The sequence below is a fragment of the Anas platyrhynchos genome, chromosome 1 (genome assembly GCF_047663525.1).
Source record: "Anas platyrhynchos isolate ZD024472 breed Pekin duck chromosome 1, IASCAAS_PekinDuck_T2T, whole genome shotgun sequence".
NCBI classification, from domain to species: Eukaryota; Metazoa; Chordata; class Aves; order Anseriformes; family Anatidae; genus Anas; species Anas platyrhynchos.
Genome location: NC_092587.1, coordinates 199,462,090 through 199,484,293, shown reverse-complemented (window position 1 = coordinate 199,484,293; position 22,204 = coordinate 199,462,090). Strand labels below are relative to the sequence as shown.

Sequence of the window (22,204 nt, the reverse complement as noted above, 5' to 3'; positions counted from 1 at the left end):
CAGCTGTTTCTGTTCCTGAAGACCTGGGGCTGACTGCTTGCCCAGCTCTACCAGTCCTACTGGAAAAGATGATGAACAATTCTCAGAGGGCTTCAGGACAAATTCCTGTTCTTATGCTCTGCCACAAATCAACAGAGAGCCACAGAAAGAATTCCAGGTTGAATTCCCTGGTTGCAAGTGGGATGAATTATGGCAACCACAAGACAGGCACCAACTACAGCCTGAAAGACAATAAAACAAAATAAAAACCAGAAAACCCAACCACAGTGACAAACAGCCAAGACAGATGAAACCACTTCTTGGAGGTTCTTGGACAAAGAAGCTTGAAAGCATGCAAGGAGGGCTGCTTAGTCATCTGGGATGTAAAACCTGACAGATTATTGTAACAAACGATGCAGTTAGGAAAAAAAAATGTATTTTAGAGGCAAAGTTGGAGAGTGCTTTACCAGAGCAGCATCTCTCCAGGCAGCAGCTGAGCACCACTGGTTGTACTGGTCCATGCAGGTGATTTTATGGACACTGATGCTGTGAGGAAGATGCTGAAGGCCATCACCACAGTCAGCCCAAGTCCCTTCTAGCCCGCAGGTCACCCTCCTATGTCATCTCCAGCATTTAAGTGCCATAAACCTCCCCACAATATTGAACAAAGTGACAGAGCTTTCCTTCCCATTTTTTCCCCCATGGTTCTAGCTTTCCATTTTATCTTCTTTCACATTCTCTGCACAACCAAACCCAGTATGAGAGGGCTCTGGGACACCCCTCAGTGAAGCCGGAAAAGGAGTGCCCAGGAAGATCAAGTGCATGGACTGGGAGGTTACATACATGAGCATACACAAGCTTTCAGGTTCGCCCTCACAGCTCCACATCGGTGTGTATCACATCACAGGGAGCCCCTACGGATCATCTGTATAGTTTTACCACCACGGTATTGCTTACTCTTTGAAAAAGCTATTTGCATTGAAATTCTAACATATCAATTTATTAAATATGTTCTGAAGCTGTGGAGTATGTGCTTATGTGATCCACTTGAAGTTACAGCTTTGGTTTATAGAAGTAATTTCCATTGCAGAGTTGTTTACCTTAGTACTCTTATTTTCTTATGAAGTGAGAAAATTGACTTCATATAACTGCACATTTCAAATTCATTTTCTAGCTATACTCCAATGCATCTGGGCTTTCCACTATCAATTCTCCATTCTCTCTATTCACAAACCTTCTACTGATTTCCGATACGAATTTAAGCATCTGGTTAAGAATAAATTACTTTTTAAAAATCATTGATCTTAAATGCACTGATTTTTGGTGATCATCTTGCATGAATATCAGTGGGGGCTGGCTTTTGTGGTTGTTGTTTTTATTTGTTTGTTTGTTTTGTTTTTAACCTCAGTGTGATTCAAAATTCATCCACTTCAAAGGGAATCCATATCACCTAACTCTTAGCATTGTTCTCTCCTGACACACACTGGAGAAAATGGTTTTGACATTCTGGAGGCATTAACATCTGGACAGAATTAATGTACTAGATAAAGTAGAAAACTTGATAATAAAGAAGAGATATCCACCCTACCTAGCTAGCACTAGTAAGTGGTCCTTAAATCTGAGAAACCACATCAGGCTAATACACACTGTCCTACAGCAGAGTCTTTATCTCAGGACCATGAGGCCTTCATCAATACTGCCTCCATCCCATCATCATTGAAGGCTCTGAGATTATCTAGAAATGTCTCTTAAAAAGCTGCTGGAAATTGTGGTTCTCCTGGAGTGACACAAATCTGTCGTTATACAGTCTTTTCTAATAGAAGAACAAGGAGGCATGAAACAATACCACCAAAGTGCAGGTTCGAAGTAAAATGAGACATTTCTTTCGGCAACAAGCGGTCACCTTAAGGAACGTCTTCCCTTCTATAATACTTCTTCTAATACGAAGTTTACTGCTCTCTTGCTTGTCCCCATTATTCACTGAGCATCTGCTGTCGGGTGGTAGTAGTAACTGGGTGCTAGAATCAATGGTCTAGTGTAATTCAAGCCACGTAGACATATCCAAGCAGCAAAATTATCCAACTACCTGAGACACAAGAGCAGGCAGGATACAAAGAGCCATTTCGCTGGTAGAATAGAAAGAAACCCCAAGCCCGTTCAGATTTCTCATGTTTTTTTTTTCATACTATTTCTTGCTGTGGGGCTCTCCGCAAGCATCTTTAGCATTGATGCTCCCAGGCCAATTCATTGCAGCCCTGAGGCATGTGCCAGGAGATCTTACCGCAGTTTGTCCAGAAACTGGAATTCTGTAACTATTAAATAGTGGTTTGTAACAAGATCCCCTAAAAAGGCAAAAGTATGTTCTAGTAGTTTACAAAGCACTGAAACAGCATTGGGAACAACTCAGGCAGCTGCACATCACGGAATTGGTTCTTAACACCAGCACAAGGTTGCACTTTCTCTACAGTAAACTTTGGACTGTTTACACTGAGGTGCTTATGATTCCGGGGGAACTCGATTTCCTAATGGCAGAGGACTGGGAATGAAGTAGTGGAATCTCTGAGATTTCTTCACTTTCACATTTTTCCTTTCCAAGCTGTGGAACAGGGGAAAACAAATCAAAGGGTGGGTGGAAGAAGGACATAATAGAGTCAGCTTGACCAGCCAAACCCTGCTGACAGAGCCAAGTATCATCTAGCATCAGTTATTGGCCAAAAATCCCCACTCTGACTTGAATGTGTTCTGTAATTGAAATGCACATAGTTCCAGGCACAGCAGCTAGGCAAAAATGCTGAAACCAGCCTAAGTGTGGTAGAGGTAGGGCTGTGGAGACAGCGCCCTGAGCACAGCACCTCGAGTATGGATGGCTTTGGATGAACAGGCTGTAAAGTAATGATGAGAGGGTGTGTGAAACTTAATATAACACCACTTAAGGCAAGGCTATCCAGAAAGAAATTTTACTTCATAGAAAGCAGCTCCATGTTCCAGAGGTTTGTTGCTGTTGCTGTTGTTTTTCTCTGATGCACACACAAGGAGAACACCTAAAAAAGATCAGCATGTCTCAAACTTCTGCTGGGGGGAACTCTGCCCACAGGAGGTTTTCAAAAACAGACTGAGAAGCCTAGCAAGGCACAAGCATCCTTTGGAAAAAGAGCATAAAACCTATCAGCCCCCCACACTACCAACGTGTTTACATGTAGGCCGCTAACAGCACTTATAGGATTTATGCATGTTTCCCTCAGATAAACAGTCAAGACAAAACTGGTGTCTTACAAACCCGGGAAGCTAGGAACTAAAATGCAATGCCTCTTGAAAAATGCTTAATCCATCTAAACTGAATGCCTTTCTGAAGTGCTAACACAAAAAGTGCGTGTCATTCATGCCCATGCCAGATCTGTCTGACCCCCTCACAGACACCTCACAGTGCCTTTGAACTGAGGCATGCTGAGCGTGAGACAGCTGGCTTCTCGCGGTGATTTAACCAATGAGATGGCTGAAAAAAACATATCCCCAAACGTCCTTTTCTCTTGTTATACAGAAACATATTCTTTATTTTTAGAAAGGAGATGTGATGGCACTGTACAAATTAGCAGAGCCCTGTCAGGGCTCACAGATGCAAGAAATTCTTTCAGAACAAGAACATCCACATAGAAAGGGTTGTGCCATGACAGATATGGGTCTGTGAACTACTACGACTGCAGAGGTTTATACTCATGAATGAACATTGGCTTTTAGGGCAGAATATGAGCAGCGAGGCCTGCAGATAGCCGCTGGTGAGTGCAGCTCCAGCCCTTCCAGCCCCTGAAGGCCCAGCCTGCCCCCTCAGCCTTAATGAAGCTTATTCCCTCTGCAGCATCCACACAGAGCATGAACCAACCACCTTATAACAACGAAAAAGGGACAAATTGGAAGCAAGATAGACCTAATTTTCAAATTCCCTCTGAACTTGGCTCATTAATTCATGATATTCCTGATTATTGAACATCAATCAAGATACTTTCCTTGACGAGTATCTTTTCTGGAAGGGATGAGCTACGATTTGAAACACAAGTCATCACTTATTGTGGGGCTTGTGAAGTACCACTTTTTGGAAGTCCATCAGACTACTTGCCCAGTGTTTAGGACCTCTTTCACCCAGGTATCTCTAATGGAAGCCAGGAAAAAAAAAAAAGCTTTTGGGGTCACAATGGTTTTTCAAATACTGGAAGTTTTTGTTGATTCTAGACCACTTAACCAAGCTATAATTTGTGGCTTTAATTCCTCATGATTCACCAACGTTGAGGTAACCCACAAGAAATATAATTTTTGAAGAATTCCTTCCAAATATGTGAGTGGGAAATCCCTGTTTGTTGCACACGGGCTTTTCAACTCTTTGACTCTGTTTTAGACCAGTGTAAAAATCAGCAAGCAGCTGCCACGCAGAGCACATGGGATTCACACTGAAAAGGTGCAGACACAGAGGTTTGTGGAAGCGGAGTTGTGCTGACACCAAAGGGGTCAATGAACTTTTCCATATTGTAAGCTTTTACCCACCATTTTGCAAGCCTTATTAAAGCAAGACACTGTAACACACACACACGCACAAAAAAAAAAAAAAAAGGAACCAAGCAATTTTTACTTTAATTTATACACCCTATTCCAAAGAAAAGAAACAGACATAACAGCACAACCAAGACACATTATCAGGGGCGGTAAGGTAATGTGAAGTGCATTTGCATTTTTGGATTTTAAGACTAGAAATAGACACAGGTTCTAAAATCACACAGAAATTCTACTTCTATCCTTAAGTGATTCACACTGGGATTCATACACCAGTCCCTAGCAAGTATGTTACATGGCAAGTATGTAACACAAGAAACGAGTATCTGGGGTCATCACTTCCAAAAAATAATAATAATCATCAAAAAAACACAGTATGAAAAGTATCCTAGCTAAAAAATGGAAATAGTAAGGTGAAATGAAAGACAGTAAATCAGTCTCAGAAAACCCTTGTCTGTATTTTGAGACTTGAAGAAAACTTTGCTAAAGAGAACTAAATTGTGTTTATTCATATTAAAAGTAGAACTGCACTTTTCATAAACAATATTAGAGAAAACTGTAGGGGAATAATTAAACAACAGCTGCTGATTATCAAAACCAGTAATTACCAATAACACATTTTAACAGAAAAACCATGATGTCTCCCAATAACAGCTAGAATCAAAACTTTTGCAGCAGTCATTTATTGTACTGCTGATTCCTGGATGGCCATCTGGGAGCTACGTGTCACAGACCATACCCAGGGTCAGCAGACATGCTGTGCTGGATGGTAAGAATTCAGTAGTACGTACACTGGCCTCAGCAGCAAATGGTCTTGGGTAGATTTTGTTAGTACAGATACTGCCTACTTCTCTGCTGCATTTTATTTGGAGTTTCTTGAGTTCTTACTTAGGCAGGAATGCAGTACAATACAACATTCAAAGTAGCTCCATCCACAGAAAGTGTTGACTGAAGTATTACCATGAGACAGGAATGAACTCGTGCTGTAAAGCCTGTATTAAGGGATCGCAAGCAGATTATGCATGCAAACATTTAATTATGTCATTGAGACCAGCTCTCGCAGCAAGGCATGTCATCAGCTGTGGTTTTAAATGAATGTCAGGATATGTTTGTCAATTAATATTCTAAGGAAGGCTGCCAGTGATCACAGCACAGTTGAGATCTGGCAGATTACCTGGAGGTTGAAATAAGTAATCATCATAGTTTGATTGTAGAGGTCATGCTACATCCTTCCTGGGTATCACACACATAAACCTCTGACCACTTTCAAATACCTTATGGCTCCCACTTCCACAGGAGTTTTTATGCTATTATTTACAGTGCCTACACTTTACAATTGTCAAAAGATTACAAATGCCTCTTCTGACACCATCATATCACCAAAATTCAATGTCTGATGAAGCATGGTGAAGATAAATATTACCAAGGGAAAATCCTCGATTCAAATCAGGCATTTTCCTTGTGTCTTTCTAGATGTACTAGAAAGCTTGGTAAATATGACCAATTAAATGGGTCCAGTGAATGGGTTGATCTGTGGCAAAAAGTGCCTGTATTAAAAAGTTTCTCTTTTCTTCCCTTGTTAGCTGAAATGGTTGCCAGATGAATAGGAAATCTCTAAAATCCTAAACTTGACTGTAAATTCCCACCACATTTTAAGTTCTCAAAGGGCAAGAACGGAGAGTCTGATTAGAGCCAGTACTGCTGTGTCTGAGAGATGAAGCTCTCCTTTGTGGTTTCAGTTCTTAATGCCAGTTCATCGCCACTCCAGCTACTGCAGGGTGACCCAACCAAATCTCTCTGGAACAACAGACCCAGGTGCTGTTAAGTGATTCTTTAGCACTTGCTAATCCAAGATAAATTAATCTTAACCAGTAGGATAGAAACCAGAGCACTGTTAGCATTAGCAAACAATCTCCTTTTTAATGTTGATTGAAAGAAATAGCTGTGCTAAATCCATCAGATACCACACATCAATGCGTTGACCAAATATTTAAATAATCCTATGATTAGTCTCAAATCCAGTCTTTTTGGAAATGTCAAGGGGCAGCACTCAGCAATTACAGATTTGCCCATGGAACTGCTGGACTCCAGAATGTTATCTAATGATGAGAAAAGTTGTGCCCAGCTAACAGGAACTTTATGTTTTGATATTTCTATATACATGGAGAATATTCCAATTCAGTCTGAGCAACTTGCTCAGACTGCATAGTTTTATTGAACCCATAGTGAAGATGGCTCATATCTAATGGTGATAATGATCAAGAGATTTGAAGGGAAAGGGAGAAATAAACCTAAGAAATTATTAAAATGACATGCAGTTTTGCAAGCGTTTATCCTCATTATTATATTCTTAATGATTCAGCATAGCCGTAGTCATAAAGACTAATTTGTAACAAAATAATTACTTCAACACTAGAGCCAACAAGTCTATATGTATTCATCCCACCTTTGCTCTCCTGAAATATATGAGAAAGCAGAAATGAATAATCCTCTCCTTGAGTTTAGGATAGCACAAGACACCTGTACCTGTACCAATTTGCTGCGAAGGGCTCTTGGCACAGAATGAAATGACCTAAACGGATCATCTTTGAATAAACAAAGCACACTGTGCCGCAGCTACAGGGTATTTTGCATTTGAAAACCATGCAGACTTCAATCCCTTCCCTCCTGTACAGCATCAGTTTTGCTTTTCCACAATCTGAGAGGCTTACTTTTATTCAAAGATGTATAGCAGTAAACTCACTGGAAACAGAAATACTGTATATAAGACTTCAGAACAGAAATATCACCTACTTCTACAAAGTTTTCTAAGTGCTGCTATAAAGCCAGGTTCAAGGCTTGTTTTACTGACCGTCCATCCTGTTTACCCCTCAAAGCCATCTAGGGAATATTTCCAGGGTGACCAGGCTGCTATGACTGGAGAAAGGTCCCAGGTACAGTCTGCTCAAGGATCTTTGAATTTCACAGATAATCTGAAGTTGGGCAGCTTACCAGAATAAATAGACAGAACCAGGACCTGGGAGTGCTCCAAGTCAGCTCAAGCACAGTACAGATAAAGGCACCGCAACAAACTGCTTTTGGTATCATTCTTCATTTTACGTTAAAACAGAGATTTTTACTTCCCATCTTCTTATTTTGTACACCTGACAGTAAAAAAACAGTAATTCCTACTGTTACCTTCAAATGCCTTTCTGACATGTATCTCAGTGTATCTTATTCAAAATAAGATCACAATAATAACATGAAATGTTTCAGATTTCTCCCAGAAGTGTGACAGACTACCCACAGAAGGTATATTCAACCTTGAAGCTGTGACTTCCCCAAGCATTTCCATCCAAGATCTACATTCCCCATTCATAGGAGAGCTCTGCAAAAGCTGGCTTGTGCAAATACATTTGGAACGTACTAAAGTCAGCATTTGAAAGCTAGTATTGCTTCACAGAGATGTTTTTAATTGTAAAATATAGAAAAGCACAAAATAATGGGTTAATACAAAGTATACAAAGCAGACATTTCCAACAGCAGGATAAAAGAACAGGAATGTGGCTTAATAGCTGATAAGAAACACCATAAACTGGTGCCCACTGAATGATTTGCTAATATGACAAGACATACTCAATCTCTTAATGTCACTGTTTAATGGAAGCTAAGGATATGCCCTTGAATATTCTTTAAAAGTCATCAATGCTAAGAGGTCAGAGTGATTTTAGCGTGATGTAAAAGACGCTGATGCTTTGCAGATGGCAGTAGCAATGCCTCTTCCTGCAAGAGGATCAGAAGGTTTTAATTTCAGAGAACAGCAGGGGTGAATTAGGACTACGCAAAATAAAGAGGCCAGATTCTGCCAAAAAACATGGTCTAGGCACAACCATGTGCTTGCTTATGGGAAAAAAAAAAAAAAGCGGTTTCAGACAAATTTTGCGCAAAGTCCTACTTTGATGAGTATCCAAATTATATTAAAACATAAACGTTGCCCTGATGCTTCTCCAGGTTCCCCCACTTGCCCCACCAGAAGAAAGCAGCTCTGCAAAGCTCAAGGTTACTTGAATAACTTAAAGACATGAAAAATTACTTTTTTCCAAAAACCACCAAATTCTAAACCACGTTTTTCTTGGAACAGCATTACTAAGACTCAGCATGAAGCAAACATTCTTTTTTTGTTGTTTTTTTTTTTGTCCTCACTGAAAATCCATGCCTTTGAGTATTTTTACACAGACCAGGTCATCCATGTTCTTATCATTTGTAAATCCCTCCACCACTGAATTTTCCCACCAGATCTCAGAAGAATTTGTGAGCATTGTGTGTCATCCTGAACATGCCATCAGGAATAAACCTTCCTATGCCCCACTTCCTGACTGTAAGCATTTAAGGTCCTACAGGAACAAAAACCCCAAACATTTACACAGTGTTGCTTATCTCAGCTTTCTTTTCAAGCAATACACATCCTTCTTGGTTGTGAATGGCCTGCTATCAAGAAAAGAGAGAAAGTTTGCCATGGCTTTAGTTCCTTGTGTCATGTTTCACAGGCAATCCTCACTATGTTCTTTCTTATTTCTACTTTTGCTTGGTTCCCCCAGCTTCCAAAACCAAGGGAACTGGGACAAGGTAATAGTGAACCAGAAGGGCAAATGTATCAAAATATTAACTTTTGCACCAAGACTAGATGAACAAGAATTTAACATCTAACTATTTGTGGGTAATTGCGCTTCTATGGAGGAAGAAAGGTTTGTGCTCTATGGCTTAGGGGCAGACCCCAGCTCCAAACACCCTGCATGTGTCTTTTTCATCAGTCCTACCTTAGTCAAACTGCTCAGTTACTTCATGGTGCATGAGAAGGACAGCTCAAACTCCTGTGCTAGCATGAGAATGCAGGATAAGACCAATATTAAAATAAGGATCTGTCATACTGCTTCGGGCCTAACTTTCCTCATTTCTTTCATCCATTACTCTTCTGAATTAGAAGAAAAAAGTGAATCAATGAAAAGAAATTCATGTTACTTCAACAGTGCAAAGCTGAGAGTAAATTTATAGCACTCAGAAGTTTTAATACCTGAAGTGACTGTCACTTTGTACAGTATTACTTGTTTTTATTTAATAAAGTAAACTCCAACTGAAGACATTATAGGCTGTCTGAACCTCATTCTGTAAGTTTAGTTTGCCTTTGCAGTTGTTTTCTTCTGTCTGGGACTCACTGACATAGAGATGTTATTGTTTATTTTTCTTCTCTCCTCTCTGAATGCAGAGCAGAAGTGCGTCGTCCTTTGTTCCCAGCCCAGCTGTGCTCCCGTAGCACCACTCCTCAGACAGACTTTGGCCAGAAGACACTCAAGTATAGAGTCTTACAGCAGTGGGATACTAAATCAAAAATATATGCTCCATTTCAGCAACGCACTTTCTTAAACAGTATGAAGCCAACAAGACAACAACTCTGAATACTTTACTGCAAAGGGCTGCAATTACTCATTTGTTTCCCATCAAATTCAATTTGCTTTGGATCTTGTCCTAGACATTTGCTGGAAGGTGTCATTAAATAAAATGAGAGGCAAATCACGCCAATAATCTATTGATTTCTAAGAAATCACTGGCTGTAGGCTGCCCAGTAAGATGCTCAAGCAGCAGCAAGAGGCAGACCACACATCACACCCAGATCTCTGTCCCACTAGCTCTAAGTACTCACCTTATTTTTTTTCCACCTTATTACTTTTATTATGTAGATAAGGTAATTACTCCAAGTTTACAGGTGTTGGTGCCTGTAATACACACAGTGTGCAGATTTTGAACTGTCACAGTATACTGACAGAAATTTTAAGTGATTAATTAAGCATATTAACGGGAAAAAAAATGAAGCAAATTCTGGTAAACAGAATTAAAAAATCTTCCTAAAACAGCTGCTTACCAGAGCTTGCTTTCTTTGCACATAATTTCTGGGAAATATTTCACAAAATGCTTTCCATTTTATAAAATGCCAATTTGGTGGCAGGGATGGGACATACCAGTTGACACATTACCTGTGCTTCTAACGTGCTGGGGCTGAGATCATCACTGGTAGATGAAAGGTGCTCTGACAGGGGAGCTGAGCAAACAGGTATGCTGGCTGCGTGGTTAAGGAATTGATTTTGAGAGACTTGTGCTCACTTACTTGGTCTGCCACAAACACCCCACGTTACCTTGATTAAGTTGAACGCAGTTCCCCACTTAAGTGAGAATAAATGCATTTCCCACAGAAAAGTGCTCCAAAACTAAATGTGACTGTAGAAACATATGGCTCCAACATGATGCCCCTGACTCCTCTATCCTTTCTCGTAAATATACCAGACTGATTCACAGACTGCCTTTGATAATTATTTGATAATAATTGCAACAGAGCTCAAAATCGGCAAAATTTAATGCAGCAAACGTGTTAGGACTCCAATAACATGAACGTCAATGCCTCAATGAATCTCATTAAGGAAAAGTAGAAGCTGAATGACACATAGCTTTAAAGTCATGTCATGTACTGAATGCCTCCAAGAATGAGGAAAAAATAAATAAACCACGAGTACTTCTTCACATTCATTTCATTTCCCCACACACACATCTTGATGGTCAAATTTAGTAGTTCCTACGTCTTACCACAATCTGGCAACTGCAACGAAGGATGATACATCTAACCACAGTCTCACTGGAGTGAAAAAGCGCTTAGTTTCCACTTCATGCTCAAGTTGCAGAAAATTCTAAGTTTAAGTGGTTCATTCTTGATAATGAAGATATTTCTTAATTTGTGGAGCAATAAATAAGTATCTTTACAACTTGTTGTATGTTGTTCCTTCATCTACTATTTGTGAATTATCCAACACTTATATAGATCTCCTCTCTGAAGAATGGAATTTCATATCTACTCTCTCACATACCAGTATCTCAAGGCATACTCATCATTTCCACATAGATCTTTTATTGGGAGAAAAAATCTTTGCCCCAAGATTTCTGAAAGTCCGGAAGCTGTCTCAGAGCTACAGTCTTACCCAAAGAGTTAACAAGTTAATGTGCAAGTGGACACTAAATCCAATGCATCCATAAGATGATCTGCACCTCTGCATATGTACAGACTACATCCAAAGCAATGATGCCTGGAAATCCCAGGTACATGGCCATAGAGCGCATGTTGATCAGCTCCAAAATTCCCAGATGGAAGTTATTCTCATGATCTGAACATATCAGACCTCTGCGAATGCACTGCCCAGAAGCATCCTAACTGTGCTGCAGAACCATACAAGGGCACTGTAAAGCCAGCACATTATCTGTCACATTGCTCTCACCATGGAGGTACTTCGTATTTATCTCAGGGAAATCGTGCATGCAAACATAAGAACCTTGGAAATAACCACAAACTCTTGATGGAAGAATGTAAGCTTTTGGTGTACAGAATATTTTACCTATTGTTTTGCAGCTGATACCTTTAAACTTTAAATTATATATTTATCAGAAAGTTAAAAGTATCCCGGAAAGGTGTCTGATTCCCTCCCTTTTGTGCTTGCACAGTATCCCTTACCACAGCATGCACACAGCACTGAGAATTTAATGGTATGCAATTAGGAGATACTTTCAATCCACTCTGAATGTGAAGCCAGGTACACTGTTAGGTACTAATGTCTGCATCAAGATGGTGTCACTAATTGGTGACAATCTTCAAATAAGGTTCAGCCTAAGAAGCTCAGTTGCCCAAGGAAAAGGCTATACAAAAAAGGAGGAATAGCTTTTCTACAGATCAGTCTCAGTTTTCTCAGCCTTTCTGGAGCGCTGGTTTGCACTAAGGATCCAGAGTCCTGTCCATTCCTCTCAGTCACTGTGATAAAGCTCTCGATATGCAGCCTGCATAAATGAAAGAAGAGAGATTTAAACATTATTCTCAGCCACAAACTTTTAACACTAGTGTACTAAAATAAGAAAGTTATCGTACAGAAAAAACTGCTACTGATCATGGAAGGAGCCTGAGTGACTCTGGGTCTTAAGCTCCAAAGCTCTGCAGCAACAGTAAGAAGCAGGAAAAAAATAAGAGAAAGAATTTATTAAGAGTTTGCTCTAGTACAAACCAAACTGCTGCTGATGAAGAACCTGGGGCTTGGAGACCACAGGAGTGGACATACGTAGCCAATTTATGAAAGGTGCATCAGTACCCACCACATGTCAAGGGGGTGACAATTATATGGGAGTACACATCGCTTTACATCCTGCATTTCGAGCTTGGAGAAGACAAAGGTTCTAGAAGGTGCAATTTGTGCTACTCATCCCTAAATCTGAGACAGTGTCAGATTTGTAACCCTTAGCTTCAGAAAACATCCTTTCTGCAGTCAAGACCCACACAGGGCCCAGGTTGGTTCCCTGATCCTCCAACCTGTCCCCTACAGTTACCCAACCACTGCAATATAGTCATGAGCTATCAAATGTTTGCTATGGCAAAATAAGTCCTTTGGGACAGTGTGAAATCAGTGCAAACACAGCGGTGGCAACTGACACTGGTAATCATTTAACATCAGACTAAACCAGAGATTTTCTTTTACCTGAAACTGACACCAAATTCTCAATCTGCAGAAGGTTGAAAAATGTGGAGACTTTGGCAAACATTCGATAGGGCAGTACACACAGAACCCATACAAGTTAAGCACTTCAAATATGTACATGTAAACAAAAGCTTCAAGACCAGTTTTAACAGCAATAATTTGTCTATAAACAGTATCAAACATATTTATACTTGACAGGAAGCAGAGCTGCAACAGGCTTTCGGGATTTTAGAGCATGCCAATTGAGAGAGGCTTTTGTGGTAACCTTGGACAATAGCTTGCTCAGTCTTACAAACAGCTCAGATTAAACATTTTCCATCCACCGAGCCAAACCTCTGGAAATAACGGGCACTGGTAACAGCAACTGTGAAGACACAGTACCTGAATGAGGATCTTCTGCACATTTACCAGCTGCCAGGGTGTTCAGCATACTCAAGCTCTGCGTATAGAAATAGCAACCCTTAATAATATTAATATTGTCTACTGATAACAGACTGGAACAGTGAGAACTAAAAGCAAATTAAAACCACCTTCCTCCATCCACCCTCTTCTACCTCCTTCCCCTGTGTGGCACAGGAGAATGGGGAATGGGGGCTGCGGTCAGTCCCTGACACTTCGTCTGCACCGTTCCTTCACGGTCCCTCTCTGCCCCTGCTCCCCATGGGGTCCCTCCCACGGGATGCCGTCCTTCCCAAACTGAGCCTGTGGGGGCTGCCCACAGGCTGCAGCTCTTCAAGAACTGCTCCCACACGGCTCCGTCCCACGGGGTCCATTCCACAGGAGCAAATTGCTCCAGCACAGGTCTCCCATGGGTGGCAGCTCCCCCCACACCCCTGCTCCTGTGGGGGCTCTCCATGTGCCGCAGCCTCCTCCAGGCCATATCTTACTGGCTCTTATCTAACGTGGGGCAACTTCTGGACTCCTCACAGAGACCACCCCTGCAGCACCCCTGCTACCAAAACCTTGCCACATAATCCCTACACAAGCCTCCTCCTCCCAAAGCAGAGAGCTCCAGTACTTCCCCTTCTGTTCCCTGTTTTGCTCTTCCCTCTCTGTCCCTCTCTCCATCTCTTTTGAGTAAGGCCAGGACCAAAACAGGCAACCCAATGACACCGGTTCAAACAGACCAACTGCTCCTTCTGTTGCACCATTTCTTTGTCCTTGGGTATCCTGTTGCCCACAAGGTCCTGCAAACAGGCGGATGAAGCCGGCCTTCCACATACAGCCACGCAAAGCAATGCTCTGGGCAGGAGACAGGTGCACTGAAGCATAAAGGTGAAATTGTTTGCCAGGGTGCCTCAGATACTAGCGACAGAGTAGCAGCTCTGGCACAAAGCTCCATTACTGCATCCAATATGTGCATGTTCACAGGATTAATTCACCTCGGCTACCTCAGGATACCCACAGTGCAGGTGTCTGTGGCGAACTGATCACCTCAGGTTCTCCTTACTCAAGGGACAGGAGTGTGAGGCACCTCACCCAGAACATGCCCTGAAGAGTCCCCATCTCCCAAGTACCACTCGTCCCGATGGTCCCACTGCTGCATGCACACCACAGCTCTGGAAGCTCACACATACATGGCCCTTCAGACCGTCTTGGATAGAAAAAGCTTGTGCTGCCTCAAAATTAAGTTTTAATCTTTGCTTTCAAAACCATAAAGGATTTCCCATAGTCTGAAATTACTAAAAATATTGAAATTGCTAAGAACCTGAAAGGGAAGAGGCTCCCAGGACTTGAAGTAGATCTGGCTTGGGCCCCGTAGCAGGGTTCACTGCAAGCAGCCCAGACCTTCAGTGCAATTTTTTAATGCTAGGCAAATCAAAACCAGCACTGAAGTGACCAAGTGACTATTTTATCAACAAGACTGAGGTTTGTGCCTGCCCCAAGCACACTTGATCCAGTGCCACAGTTCAGAGATTAAATAATGACGATGCCAAACAAAGGCACTGAGGAAGGTTTCAGCTGTTCATTGCTTCCTATCTGTAACCCCATTCACTGCTCTTCCCTGCTCCAGCACTGCAGAACACTTAAGGTCCTGTGAACCGCTTTATTTATTCTCTGACAAAAAATAAAAAGTTAAAAGCATCCACTTCACTGAATTTGCTGTTCCTCAGGAAACACTAATTGAAAACTTTTTGCCCTGCGTTACAAATTGCAGTGCAAATATTATGATTCTGCAAGTCAAACAACATTAATATCCCTTTTTCCCTGCTGGAAATCCTAATAAATGCTACGGGGGTTTTCAGCTTTGCAGGAAGTGAAACTGCTGGATTCTCGTATACTTGTGTATTTGGCTGCAGTGGGAAACTCATTTTGCAGCTCCACCAAATCTCAGTTACATTCCTACAAGCAAAGCAGTTCAGCTGCCAGTCAATAGGACATTTGACCTTGCACAGAAACCTGAAAGGCACTTGTACAAAACAACAAGATCTGATTACAGTTGCGCTCCCACTGCCAAATCCATTAAAGCTTATCTTTAAAATGCAATTAGCTTTTAATAAGTGCCCAATGCCAGAGGTATTTTCCAGCAGCAGCCAGAGTCTTGCTGTTGCTTTCCAGCACCTTTGCATCACTTCTTTTCTATTTATATGACAAATGATTTAGTTAGCTCTATTTGAAGATATAACATGCTACACCCAAAACACCTACTTGCCTTTAGGGAGTGTGGCCCAGTTTCAGTGCCAGTCATGCATTTATTCGGGTTTCATAATCCCAGTTACCCCTGACCAGTGACCACTTGCAAGGTCATAATTCAAAGGCACTTTTGTGCGTTTTATGGAGCAGCTACAAGAGCTGTGCAGGGCAGCCTCAAGCTCTCCATGGGATCTCATGTAGTGCACGTCTTTCATTCAGTCCAGCTCTTGCCTGCGTGCCAGAGGACAGATTTTGGCATTGGAAAAGTAACACTTTAAGCTGGTTGTCCCAAAGCTCAGAAGGAAGATGCAGCTTGGACAGATGAGGCCAAGATAAGGAGCACCACAAAGTACTTTTAATTTTTTGGGACACGTTAACTATGGAATCAGCTGAAGCCTTCAGTGATTCTGTATCAACAGAAATTGATTATATTGGCAAATTCTATTTTTTTCTTTCAGATTTTCACTTAAGCAATTAGTATGCACAAATTTTTATGTTTCCATTTTAGTTACTATCTCTTAACAGAGCAAGATGGTAAAATTTCACACTACGCTATCTTTAATCTTATCCTTCTGTGATTAAACAGTCTTGCATCTTGAAAGGTGCAGTTGGTTGGTCCTAAATTTAAGCAAGGCTCAGTGCAAAGTTGACTGAAATCAGTGGAAATTCTCCCAATGGCTTAAGCCTATGTTGCCTTTCAAAAACCAAACAGCAGTGTTCAGGGATACCTCTGTGCTGCAGCAGGCATTTTTTTCCCCAGACATAAGCCAGTAAAAGCTGCTGGCATCAGCACATGAAGTGAAAGGCATGTCACACATGTTTCCTTCTAATAAATACTGCTGCACATCCCAGCCTAGGCAATCTACCAAGCCTAAGAGGAATCTATTGCATGTGTGAAATGAGAAACAAGTCCCAGTGGTATGTGCACTGAAAATCCTCCAAACTTAAGGGGGAAAAAAAAAAAACAACAACTTTTATTATTCTTTGAGCAACTGAATTTATGTTTGAACATGGTGTACTTGAGAAGCTTGTAAGACGCCAATGTAAGCAAATTCCCTAGTGAGTATAAAGTAGCAGATACTGCAGAATGCAAGCCATCTGCATTGGGATCAACATTAACTTATGCTTGAGAAATTTTCTGTGCATGTAACTACCTGAAGCACATGGTTGGATTTAATCATCTCTTTCTGGCACCATCACCCAGCCTGCCAAGCCCTCTGCCTGGCACTGGGAGAAGAGAGATGACTTTTCAATTCTTCTTTTCAACATCCTGCTCACTTCACACATTTTCAGGTCCCCTTGCACAAACTCCGTCTCTCACCCAGAAACCACCTAAACAATTCTGGCAGAAGGATGAGTGGTTTTTAAGATCCTACAACTGTTGTACAGCTCTTTTCTCTTCCCTACAGGAGTCTCTGCAGGAATTCAGCCTTTGTGCACATCACACTAGTCAAATTGTTCACCCTCTCAGCTGTGGTATGTTTTTTTGCATTGAAAGAACATCTGTTTAAAACAAACAAACAAACAAATCTAAACCAATGTACCAATGACACCTTTTTAGACTACATTTATATTTATAAACCCTCATATAACATAAGGGAAGAGTGTCCCTCCAGTAACTGTGATCTGGGGATCTGATTTACAGAAGAGGTTGTTTTATGCCAGCAATTAGCTATGGAAAAAATGGCAAGATCAACTCATCTAATTACCTGAAAGGTAGAAAATGGCTCACTGGGGAAGTTTAGGTGTTTTTTTGCTTGCTTGTTTTTTAAATTGGATCAACTGATGTAGTTGGGGATAAGAAAAAATTTCCTAGAAGAAAGGCTGTGAACATGAAAATCCCAGGTTTTACCTTTTTGTCCCCCACATAAAACAGTTATAAAGTACATCATCTCTCCCTCCAGCCCCTGCCCTGCCTACATGCTTAGATCAGCCTGACAACAGAAACTAATAATCTGGACACTTCCAGAAATGACAGGACTTGGCACGTATAATACATGCGCTCATTTGCAACTAATCATTGCTAAAATTACCCATAGGTTTAACATCAAACCCTGTAAATGAAGATTAAACAGAGTTTAATAGTTTCCACAATGAATTTAACCACATGGGGAAGTGACAAATCCATTAGCCAGGCCAAAGAGTTAAAGTTCAAGATGTCCTGTCCAGGAGAACATAACACTGCTGGATTTAAAATAACTAATTCCTTCCTCTGTTGAGAAACACAGTAAAGCCTAACTAACTACATGTTTTATGAGGCTGAACAGAGTTAATCCATATGGACAGATTACAAAACAGAGTTATCACTTTATAAGCTGGACACAGATTTTTTTTTCTCTGAGATGTGGAGCTAATCTTCTTTATAGAATACAAAAATTTACTGAAAATCTGTTTTGGTTCCATAGCACATGTTAAAAAAGGATCAATGCACAAACAAGAACTGCAAAGGGAAGCGAAGCAGAAAATTTTGATATGCAGAAAACGTCTGTGTTGGTGTTATTTTCTTTGTCAGAACCCTGGTCTGCAAAGTTTATGTCTGCGCTTTGTGTTTGGCAGCTGCAGAACTATAAAAAGCTTTGTCATTTAAAAAAAATAATAAAAGAAAGATATTGTATTAGGCTGACAATATATGTCATTTATCAAAATGTCATGTTGTTTGGGGAGACAGATAGCAAGTAGGCCTCAAAGAGGAGGTTAAAAATTAAAAGCATGCTCATCATCTCTGCTGGAGCACATTATGAGCTGGAAGTAGTGAAGTTTGCTGTTGTGCTAGGTCTTCTATTGAAAGGGACAGAATTCCAGAGCAGTGTTTATTCTTCCCCAAGAATCAAGACACGTCTGACCCACTCACAATGGCTCTAAAGCTAAGTAAGTCCCAAAATAATTTATTTGAGTAAAAACTACAATGGGCTGCCCAATGTTTGATAGCAGGTCTGATAAGGTTGTGAGAAAAAGTCCGAAAATTAAGTAGCAGCCAGAGGGAAAACAAAAGACAAAGCAAACACTTCTGTTTTTCAACATGACCTGTCTCCTAGATTTTGCCTTTGGATCTCTGGATCCAGAACCCCTGGGATAGTTAAAATAACCATTTGCAACTTAGCTTCCTGCACCCTTGATTAAAACCAAATGAACAAAAACAACACAAAACAGGACAATCTGTACTCCTGCACACCACTCGCTTGATGCTCAAAATGCCTGGATGCTGTCTGCATGGGGCATATGCTGGCAGTGGCACTCTTGGAACTGAAGACCAAGTAAAACCCTGAAAGCACAGAAGAGTTGCCAAAAGCAGAGGTTTGCACAGCACTTGCAACAGCCAGGCAAGTCTGAGTGCGTGTGGGGAGATTCACGAAGGCAAACCAGCATCATCGATAGGAAGTCAAGGAAAAAAAAAAACACCCCTAAATAACAGAGAAGCCGAAATACTACAAGCAGTCATAACTTCCCCATGCAGCTACAGGTATCAGTAAGTCCAATTGCTTGTTGCAAGCTCACAGACTGAAGGACATCACTCACAGTCAGACCAAATTGGGCTCTCAGGCACATTTATGGAGCCCAAGTCTTTCTCTGTAAGCATAAGGCACATTTGTGGTCACCTTAACCATAGCACTACAACAGCACTGCAGCACAAGCAGAACATGCCTAGTGAACAGAACCATGACTCGTGTTCCAGTACACTTTCTTACTAAAGAGAAAAAAAAAATAGTTTATCAACTTCAGGGTTCTGTAGCTGCCATGAAAACTAAGAATTATTTATGGAGGAAGTGCAAGGGGATAAACAGGCTATGGCAAGATGAATACTAAAGTGCTTTAATCTGAAAAAAACTACTTTTTTATTGTGGTGAATTCCATTTATCGTGCTCTAAGTTTCAAAATATACAGTACCATTTGTAATCATTATGCCCTGTTACATGCCACATAAAAGCTATGGAATTTCTGCTGATTTAAAGAAACTGCAGACTGCGCTTGATTGTGCCAGCAGATGAAGCACAGAACAGAAACAAGGTGTAATATGGTGATTAGACAGAGAAGATTAAGGGTCAAACTACCCAGCTGAGGTCATCTGGTAATTTTATAAAATGAGCTTGCATATTGAATCCCACTGTAAGCCTAACAAAACCCATTTTTGACACTCACCTATCACCAGTATAATTCAAGTGGTAAAACTGGGGCAAAGCAGCACTTTTTATATCAAACACTCTCAGTATAATACTTCATAGTAAAGGAATTGAAATCCATGTGCTGCTCCTGCTAAAGTAAAACTGTAAGAAAACTGGGATTGGTGTAAAGGACTTTCAGGTATACAGAACACAAAGTCCCACCAGCTAGGGGACATCTCTCCCTAGCAGAAGGGACCTTGTGGACTAAGACCCAAGACCCTGAATCCCAACCACCCAGTTTATCATACCACCAGGTTTACAATCAGACTACAGAAGTCACTGACCAGTTTCCACCTCTCAATCTTGTGAAATTGCTGGGTTGGTTTGTTTCTTCTTTAAAGGCCCTACTTTTCCTTTCTCAGTTCTGAGCTCATGCCAGTAAGAGCAGGTTGAGTGTTCCCCTGGAGGTGGCTGCTCTAGAAGGTAAAGATTAATTCAATTTATGGGCTTTTTATCCAAAACCAAATCAAATTGAATTTGCCCTAGGTGCATTTTTTTTTGTTCAGCCAGATCTAAGACTCACGATAAATAAACAAATACATAAAAAATAACCACTCAGAGGTCAAACTCTGCCATGAAACACTACAAAATTGCTGAGACCCATCTCTGTTAGTGACCAACTGCATGACAAATCCATCTCAAAACAAAAGCAGCTTACAAAATTTTGTTCTTTGCTTCATCTTGCAAGTTAGCACTGCCTTTCAGCAGCTTTAGCCAGATCACCACCCGTTCTGACCAGCATCAGTAACTCATCTGTAGCACTGCAGTACCCAATTGCTAACGTCAAGGCCATATAACGTCCTGCTATTTATGTGGGGCAAGGTTTGAAGCCTGCTGAGGTCAGCAGAGTGAAATGTTTACAGGACCCACATATAACATGCTCAGCCTTACCTTCAATATCCACAGGGTTTCCAAAGTAATCAACTGGTTGGTTGCCACACACTTCACTAGAAGCAATAAACAGGAATGCTGAACAAGCTGCACCGTTCAGCCCTGGATCCCTTGTAACTGCAACAATATCGATTTTCATAGTATTGATCAAACAGCTTGTGTTGCTTCAAGGCAATTCTTACTCAAGTGCCAAAAAAGCCCGGTGCACCCCATCAAACAAGAACTATGCTCAAGCTCGGCTCTGCCCCTACACCAAGCCATGGCTGGTGTAAGCATTAAGGCTTCTCTTAGGGAAAGGATATGATAAAGGGAAACCAACATAGGCAGCTGCCAAACTCATAAAATTCCACAGCTTAAAGGCAATTTGAAAGGCATTTTTATGATAGAAACTGCTCAGAAGACAGAAACAAGTATTTTGGTCCGAGTCCCATTTTCTCTCTGTTAATACCTTATGGTGGCTATGAGCATAACCCCAGCACCTATAAGAGCTGCCTCACCAATATGTCCAAAACCCCTCACGACATTTACAAGTGCTGAAGGCAGAACAAGCCCTGAGGTGCTACAGGGCTGCTGCAACACAGACAGGGTCAGGGGCTGCACGAGCACCCCTCTTGGCAGCAGCAGCCTTCCTCGGCATTTCCAAGCCCTCCCACTCTGCTCCCGAATTATTACCAGGCTGCCAAAGCAGACAGCAACTCTTGGCAAGGGATTAGGCAGTGGGACAGGAAGGCAGATGGCCTCCTGGTTTGGGAATGATCAGGGAAAGGGACTGGACTCTAAGCTGGGCAAGCAAAGGGACTGTTGTAGGTTGCTGCCAACACCAAAAGCACCACCAACAGATTTAGTTTGGGTGTAGTTTGCTGACAGGCCGAGATGTCTTTAAATGAAATGTCATTGCCAAAAGATACTTCAGGCTCCAAAGAAAAATTGCTTGACATTAACAACAACCAACCAATGAAACTCCTCACACCAGGATGCAGGCCAAAAATCTAAGCTGTCACATTTCCAGAGCAACACATATGCCAAAATACGGGAGCAAAGCTCATCTCTTCAGAGTCCACTTCCCTTGAAATCAATGGAGATGTACCCGATGAACTGAAGAGCAAGAGCAAACATGAGAACAGCCTCTCTGCCCAGGACACCACTGAAGGTGCACACTGTGATCTGCACCAGCTCACTCCTGTTGCAGCTTCAGAGCAGAGCAGGGTTGGAGCAGCGTTTGCCACAGAGCTGCTTCTCAGCTGGGGCTTAGCTTGGGTTTGGGGTGACCTGTGTGCTGTAGGGGTTGGCCAAGAATGTGTCTTCTTTGCTGTCCCTGGCACCAGAGACCTAGCAGGTTTCACCATAGTTGCTGGGTACAGCCATGTGCAAGGCTATCATTTTGTCTCAGCTGCATCGGCAGATCACTGACACCGTGTTCAAAGAACCCTCAATTAACTTAATTCTGATCCCCACAAAGCTGAA

General features: G+C 41.5%; 1 protein-coding gene across 2 annotated transcripts in view; it reads right to left on the bottom strand.

Moving 5' to 3' along the window:
- ME3 (malic enzyme 3) overlaps window positions 1-22,204 on the bottom strand; it is a 123,313-nt gene that overhangs the window by 96,471 nt on the left and 4,638 nt on the right. Inside the window, exon 1 of one of the 2 annotated variants that reach the window (XM_072032811.1) lies at window positions 10,527-10,644. The exons of the other annotated variant lie outside the window; for it this stretch is intronic. The gene's annotated coding sequence lies outside the window, so the exon portion shown is untranslated. Of the gene's footprint in view, window positions 1-10,526; window positions 10,645-22,204 lie in introns of those variants that run through there. 2 annotated transcript variants of the gene reach the window in all.